This window comes from Sorex fumeus, unplaced genomic scaffold (assembly GCF_029834395.1).
Source record: "Sorex fumeus unplaced genomic scaffold, SorFum_2.1 ptg000024l, whole genome shotgun sequence".
Lineage (NCBI taxonomy): Eukaryota > Metazoa > Chordata > Mammalia > Eulipotyphla > Soricidae > Sorex > Sorex fumeus.
Window position 1 is genome coordinate 44605295 of NW_026606081.1, and position 9040 is coordinate 44614334.

Here is a 9040-nt window from a genome sequence, read left to right on the forward strand (position 1 = left end):
ACATAAATGACATTAAAAATTATACAGGGGCCAGAAATATAGTATATGGTTTGTAGTAAAACTCTTCTAATATGATTTAAGACACTAACCTTGCACATGGCTAACCCTGGTTTAATCTCCGACATCTTATGTTTCTTTGAACACAGTGATAGCTGAATACAGAGTCAGGGATTAGTCTTAAGAACTAGTGGGCTTTAAAAAAAAAAGGAAAAAAAGAGGGAAAATGTCTACACTTATTGGTATTCAAATATTTTATGTAAATTCTAGATTTTCAGAATAGTTAATTCCAAAGGGACAAAACGTATGCCAGGATGAGAATTGTGGAGGGATAGAGTAAGTATATATAGTGCACAGTTTTTCACTGGAGGTGCAGAAATATTTTGACACTAGAGAAAAAGTGGTGACTATATTACACTTTGCCTTTACAAAATGCCACATTAGAATGATAACCTTGGGATCCATGAGATAGTACATACAGCAAGTAATGAGCTTGTCTTGCACATGACCGATCCAGTTTTGATGAACAGCATTGTGTATAGTCCCCTGAGCCCTCTAAGGGTGATCCTTAATTGCAAAGTCAGATGGAGGCCCTGAGAACAGAAAGGTGTGGCCTTTAATACAAAATAAATAAAATGAGAACTTTGCCTGGAGAGTTACTACAACAGGTAGTAAGCTTGCCTAGCAATGGCCAATTTGGATCAATCTGGAAACTGCTTATAGTCCCCAAACTCCACCAGGAGTGAAACCTGAACCCAGAGCCAGATGTAAACCCTGATTACTACTGGCAGTGGCCCCCAAATAAACCAAATATAATTATTACTTTTGTTAGAAAATTTTCACCTTAATCTGCCCTTCAAAACAATAAACATATGTAGCAACCCAATAAGTTATTCAAGCATTGTAGCACTGTCCTCCCATTGTTCATCGATTTGTTTGAGTGGGCCCAGTAATATCTCCATTGTGAAACTTGTTACTGTGTTTGGCATATTGAATTCATCATGGGGAGCTTGTCAGGCTTTTCCGTGCAGGCAAGATACTCTTGGTAGCTTGCCAGGCTCTCCGAGAGAGATGGAGGAATTGAACCCATGTCGGTGGGGTCGGCCGCATGCAAGGAAAACTCCCTATCCTCTGTGCTATCAATCCAGCCCAAGTTATTCAAAACAATTAATATATAGTAAACAAAATTAAATGCAATAAAGCCTTAAATTCAAATATGTATTGATTTTAATTCTGAATACTTGAAATTTATCTCTTCTGTTTGTTGAATTTTTATCTGAAATTTTGAATTATTGAAATAGTTCAAAATGTATCTTAAGGTACATATGAGAGACAGTTTATAGAAACTTATTTTTCAATCCAGGGCCAAAAACATAGTATAATGGGCAAGGAGTCAGCCTGAGTCTAATCCTTGACACTACATATAGTGTTCTGATCCCTGTCAAGAGTGACCCCTGAGCTCAGAGCCAGTCAGGAGTAAACCCTGAGCAGTACTGGGTGTGACCTAAAAATGAGAAACAAAATATTTAAAAATCTGTGGCCATGACATTCTTTGAAAATGTATGCAAAGCCAAAATTTTCCATTTAGTATCTAAATATTTTTCTCCTATTTGGTTTCATATATATATGCAGAGAACAAGACAGAGTCTCCTACCCTATGCCTGACTGTCTCCACCAGGGCCCAACAGCTGAAGACCACCGAGGCCCAGCCAAGGCCTTGCTGAGAGCACTCTCCACACACTTGGATGAGCCTCACGCATAAAAGAACTGACAGAGGAACCCAGGTGTGTGGGACCCGGGGCTGAGATCTCCAAGCCTGTACAGTTTGGGACTGGACCTGCCAGTAACTAGACAGTTACACCCACCAACTGCCGTGTAACTCCAACAACGGCCAGGATCCAGAGATCATCACACTCAGCTCCTGGGAGAGAACAAGACAGAGTCTCCTACCCTATGCCTGACTGTCTCCACCAGGGCCCAACAGCTGAAGACCACCGAGGCCCAGCCAAGGCCTTGCTGAGAGCACTCTCCACACACTTGGATGAGCCTCACGCATAAAAGAACTGACAGAGGAACCCAGGTGTGTGGGACCCGGGGCTGAGATCTCCAAGCCTGTACAGTTTGGGACTGGACCTGCCAGTAACTAGACAGTTACACCCACCAACTGCCGTGTAACTCCAACAACGGCCAGGATCCAGAGATCATCACACTCAGCTCCTGGAAGCGCGCGGCCTTATCATCTCATTCCTAATTCGGTGAAACTGGCAGGCTACCAAATGTAACATGCCCACACGGCAGAGTCTGGCAAACTCCCCGTGGTATACCCAATATGCCAAATACCAGTAACAATGATGGGGCTCATTCTCCTAACCCTGAAAAAGCCTTGAATATGGCACTTTAAAAAAAAAAAAAATCTCAGGGCTAGGACGAAGAAGACGTTACTGGCACCTGCTCGAGGCAATCGACGAACAACAGGGTGGTCGTGATCGTGGTCGTGATGATATATATGCATATATATATACATTTGTACATATATACATTTATTTATATGCATACATAGTATATAGGTATTAATGGTTATACAATATACAATATATAGTATATTATTTTATATATGTATGTTTATAGTATATATAATATAATATACCTACACCATAAACATCTCTGTACTTTTTTTTAATTACAAATGTTTCCTATTCAAGAGCATTGAATCTTTGGAAATAATTGGTAAATAGGCTAATTATTTTTACTTTGTTATTTTAAATATGGGCTGGAGTGATAGCATAGTGGGTAGGGCATTTGCCTTGCATGCAGCCGACCCGGTCAATTCCTCCACCCCCTCAGAGAGCCCAGCAAGCTACTGAGAGTGTCTTTCCTGCACGGCAGAGCTTTACAAACTTTTCATAGCATATTCGATATGCCAAAAACAGTAACAAAAGACATTACTGGTGGCCGCTCGAGAAAATTGATGAACAAGGGGATGACAGTGACAGTGATTTTAAATATGCTTTAGCAAAAGACATTTGTAAGCTTTTAAAACTAATATGGACTGAAAGCTGTTATTTTTTTAATTTTTATTAGTGAGACACATGGCTTTGTCCCTCTGCTTGTCTGAAACTACTCTGTGTGGAGAAAGGATAGATAAGGACCTGAACGCTCATTATGGCAAAACCACACAGGGAAATCCAAACTCACTTCTATGGCTTTGTGGGCACAGGAGTTGGAAGGTTTTTGCAGACTTGTTGTTTCTGTGTGTGGCTGAAAGAGAGGGGTACCAATTTAACTGTACTATTTGTGTCACTGAAATCTGGTTCTTTGGCTAAATAAAGTAAAATTCTCTCCACTTGCTTTTGGTTTTTGTTTCCATTCCTTGGTAATGACTGGTTGACTGATTATTCTAGCAAGGGCAGATAGCATCTATGATGTACTGGTTGCAAAAGGAAAACCAAGGAACTTACCACCATGCAGTTCCTTGAGTTTCTTAGTTCAGAACCAGTTGGTCCTGTTTCTCCACAGTCCACTGGTATTTACTTCCTTTAGCATATGCACGTGTATTCATTGTATCTTGGAGGAAGAATAGAGAGATGTCTACTCTTTACCATCTGGAGGCCTTTGGTCCAAGGGGCCTCTGTATTCTATTCCATTTGTCTAGTCAACTTCAAGAGACATAAAACTGCTTTGTCTGAATGATTCCTATGTCTTAGAACAAAAATTCTTTTGAGGAATGACTTGAAAACATTAGAAACTTGGGTTCTCACAGTCATAGATGCTAGAAGTAGACCAGTGTTTGGCCTGGTGATACTCTGGTCATAGCCCTTTTGCCAAGTTGCCAATTAACACTTCATTGCCACCTGGTGGAGATCAGGGGATGGGGCAAAATTCATCAATCCAACCACCAATCACGTGAGGAGGCTCAACCATCATCTCAATTAAACCTGATCACCTCTCAGCACTCGGGTCAGCCATGTTGGCCGCATGCAAGGCAGACGCCCTACCCGCTGTGCTATCGCTCCAGCTGGAGTGATAGCACAGCGGGTAGGTCATTCACCTTACACGCGGCCAACATGGCTGACCCGAGTTTGATTCCTCAGCCCCTCTCGGAGAGCCTGGCAAGCTACCGAGAGTATTCGATATGCCAGACACAGTAACAACAAAGTCTCCAATGGAGACGTTACTGGGCCCGCTCGAGCAAATCGATGATCAACGGGAGGGCCTTTACTTACTTACTTTACCTCTCAGCACACCTCCTTGTTAAGACCATCAAGGGTGAATTATGTAAAGAACACATACTATGAACTAAAATGCAATTTTGTCTGTGAAATCTGTACTTTAAATAATACTGACCAAAATCTTTAGGTTGAGGAAATCCAATGTCAATTCCTTCAGGAAAATCACCTAAGATACAGTGAGCACTCAATACATTTCAGCTGCTCGTTTAGCATCATTGTTATTTTATGGTTGATATAGAGTTCACTGAATGATTACATATCCACAGTAACTCATCCCTATAAACTTCTATTCATGTAATTTTTAATTTTTCTGATTTATGATTTTTTGTGGTCCTTAAGGGAATTTTATATTTTGGAGCGATAGCACAGCGGTAGGGCTTTTGCCTTGCACGCAGCCAACATGGCGACCCGAGTTTGATTCCTCCGCCCCTCTCGGAGAGCCCGGCAAGCTACCGAGAGTATCTCACCCGCATGGCAGAGCCTGGCAAGCTCCCCGTGATGTATTCGATATGCCAGACACAGTAACAACAAAGTCTCCAATGGAGACGTTACTGGGCCCGCTCGAGCAAATCGATGATCAACGGGAGGGCCTTTACTTTACTTTTTACTTAGAGACACTGTAAAAATGCTTTATTTGAAAGTCAGCATTGACTTCTTCATCTTGGTTTTTTGCTGCATGGAATCTTTAAATTTCTATAGAAAAAATAATTTTTTCTATTAATACTCTGGGTGATGAATCACTATTTCAAGTGAATCCTACTGCTACGCTTTCCTTTTTAGTTATAGATCAGTTTTATTGCTTTATATGAGATATTATATACTTACATGGGTATTATATTATTATATGAGATATTAAAGTCACAGTCCAAAAATTATTTGCATTTCAGATGGTACTGACAACTCTAAAACACAATTATTTTGTCCCATGTTTACCAAGAATCTGTAGGACAAAATGATTTATTTTCTATATTAAAATTAATGTTAGATTAATAACAACCTGTGTTGATACAGTCTCTGAATTAGGCCCAAAATTAATACAATTTAAGGAAGGCTCCTATAGTCTTTAATGTTAACCAAATTATTTCCTCAATAAGTTATCAAGAATGAAACCAAAGAGAAATTTGGATTTTCTACCATAGAGATTAGTTAGGAACATTGTTTAGAAACACTCCAAAACATGTAGATTGTGTGATTTATGAACCTAGAAAATCATCTGGTTTAAGAGTATCCCCCCCAAAAAATAATAATCAAGCTGGTGTTATATATTAGAAAATGCTTGTCACCTTAATATGGGACTAGAGAAATTATTTTTACAATTTTCTTTTAATTAGTATGGTTAAAACTCTGATAGTCTAGAAAACAAGTTAATCTTTACATACAAATATCTCCAACTGCAGAGCTATGAAATTTATCTTGATACTGTCTTTCACTCACTAAAGATGTGATTGTTGTATACTATGAGAAGCTGAGAGTAAACATAGAGAAGGAAAAATACAACAACTTCAAAAATCTCAAACTCCCTATGTCCTGACATAAACTTCGATATTCATGAGCTCTGATACACAAAATCAGAAAATATCTAAATATTATATGTTGAGGACACTAAGAAGATAAGCATGTCTCATTTAAAGACTTAGCTTTAGAATCACTTAATCACTTAAGTGATTCTTCACTTAATCCCCGTTATTCATCGATTTATTCGAGCGGGTGCCAGTAACATCTCCATTCATCCCGGTTGCGTGCTAGCGTAGCCCAATGGTATCTGTTCGTTTTAGGAACATGTAGAGCTTCAAACCGATCATTTAGGGTCTTGACGAAGAAGTCTGACCATCTTATAGGTGGGCGTCCACGTGATCTTTTGATGTCTCGTGGAATCCAATCAGTAATGGCTCTAGTCCAGCGGTTGTCTGTAAACCTCATTACATGTCCAGCCCATCTGATTTTTGATGTCTTGGCAAATGAGACAGCGTCCCTGATTCTTGAGCGTTGACGAAGATCAGAACTCCGGATTCTATCTCTCATTTGAGTGAATCGTGATATTCCAAGCATAGTTCTTTCGATTCCTCTTTGAGAGACCCGAATAGTGTTCTCATCCTGTTTTCGTAGGGTCCAGGTCTCTGAGGCATATGTTAATGCAGGAAGAATAGTGGAATCAAAGAGATGTGCTCGTAGCTGGAGGTTCTTTGTCCTTTTAGTTATTTCTTCAATGCTCTTGAAGGCATTCCAAGGCGCTCTCTTCCTCCTGCGTAACTCAGGTGCCAGGTCATTCATCATGCTGATTTCTCGACCTAAGTATATATAACTGTTGCATTCGGAGATGGTGGTTCCGTTGAGAGCGAATGGAGTGTCAGGAACAAGGCTGTTTCTCATAAACATTGTCTTCGTAAGATTCAGCTGTAGTCCGACCTTTCCACACTCACGGTCAAAGTCCGCAAGCATTTGTGCCGCTTGGCTGATGTTTGGTGTTATTAGAACGATGTCATCAGCAAAGCAGAGGTGGTGTAGTTGCCGACCATCTATCTTCACTCCCATGTTTTCCCATTCTAGTCGTCGCATGATGTTCTCGAGGGTGGCACTGAAGAGTTTTGGTGAAATGGTATCACCCTGCCAAACCCCTCTCTTGATATGGATGATTACTTCTTTGTAGAATGGTGAGATCTTGGTAGTGAATCCGCAATAGAGCTCACGAAGGATCCTGATGTATTGAGTTTGTACGCCCTGATTGGCTAGGGCTTCCATGACCGCTTCCGTCTCAACAGAATCAAAGGCCTTCTTTAAATCAATGAACGTTAGACAGAGTGGGCATCTTGAACTCCCGAGATACCTCAATGAGCTTGGTTATTGTGTGGATATGGTCAATGATACTGAATCCTTTTCGGAATCCAGCTTGTTCACATGGTTGTCCTTCATCTAGTGTTCTGCTAATCCTATTCAGGATGACTCGAGTGAATAGTTTGTAGATGACAGACAATAGGCAGATTGGGCGATAGTTGCCAATGTCGTGGATGTCTCCTTTCTTGTATAGTAGTACAGTCTTGCTGGTTTTCCATTGGGATGGAACCTTACATTCAGACAGGTAGCGTGTGAAGAGACTAGCTAATGTATTGATGAGTACTGATGGTAAGTTCTTCAGGTGTTCAGGTCTGATCTTGTCTGGGCCAGGTGCTTTTTGTTTCTTTACCGACGAGATGGCATGTTGGATTTCGGAAGGGAGAACATTGGGAACGACATATCCATCATGTGGTATGTGGTATGTGGGCAAGTGGATGTGGCTATTAAAGAGATCTGAGTAGAAGTAATGAATAATCTTCTCCATTGCCCTTCTGGAAGATGTGATAGATCCATCATGATGTTGGAGGGCAGTCATCTTGGTTTTGTAGTTGGTGAAGGACAGGCGGGCATTACGAATGTTTTTCCCAGCTTCTGCTGCATCTACCAGTACTGCTGCTCTCCTGTTTTTGAGGTCATCCTTGATGGCTTTTCTGCACTGTTTTGCCAGTTCAGACGTTTGCTTGTGGTTGCCTGAGGCACGTGCCACGCCACGTTGGCGAATAAGTTCAAGAGTGTTCGAAGAAAGACGGTTTTTTGTGGTTATCTCTCTCTTGGCATTCCTTGCACAATCATGGAGGTGCTGAATCATTCGATCGTATTCCTCATCAATGTTGTCAATGACGGCATCTTCCCATGTTGCTGCAACAGAGCCAAAGAGTTCCCAGTTGGTGGTTGTTCTGGGAGTCTTCTTCTTAAACCTTGCATTCTTTTCTCCTCGTTCTGTGAGGTAGAATTTTGCACGAAGAAGACGGTGTTCTGATCCCGTTTGGAATTTTGGGACAACAGCAACATCGGTTAGGCAAAACCGCCGATTGAATATGATGTGGTCTATTTCATTGTGGAACCGTCCATCGGGAGATTCCCATGTCCAACGTTTAGATTCAGCCTTTTGGAATTGTGAGTTACCATGGAAGGTTTTGGTTAACATGATGAACTCAGACAGTCTGTCACCCTGTTCGTTCCATTCCAGGCCATGGGTTCCGATGTGGAGTTCATCGACTGATCTTCTTGGTCCTATCTTGGCATTAAAATCACCGACAATGATCTTGTAGAAGGTGTGATCTTCTTTATAGAATTTCTCCAGCTCCATGTAGAATTTCTCAGTTTCTTTTTCACCATAACTGGATGTTGGTGCATAGACAACAAAGATAGAAACTGCCGGTAGTGAGCCACATTTATTCAAGTGTAATCGTCCGATTCGGGTTGTTAGGCATTCAAATGAATCAATGCTTGTGACTAAGTTTGTGTTGACAAGGATACCGACACCACCGACGCCGTTAGAATACAGAAAGTAAATCAAACAAATAAAATATTTATTTCTAAATAGATTTTCTCATTTACGGACCTTTATATTTATATTTACCTTTATATTTATATATTTAAATATATAAATATATTTACCTTTATATTTATTTATTTATTTTCAATTTTATCGAATCACCATGAGATAGTTACAAGCTTTCATGTTTGGGTTACAATCACAGAATGTTCAAACACCCATCCCTCCACCAGTGAACATTCCCCACACCAATATCCCCAGTATACCCTCCTTTCCCACCCTGCCCCTGCCTCCATGGCAAACATGATTCCCCATAATCTCTACTTTTGGGTATTATGGTTTGCAATACAGACACTGAGAGGTTATCATGTTTGGTCCTTTATCTACTTTCTGAACACACCTCCCATCCCGACCGATTCCTCCAGCCATTATTTTCTTAGTGATTCCTTCTCTATTCCAGCTGCCTTCTCCCCTTTGCTCATGA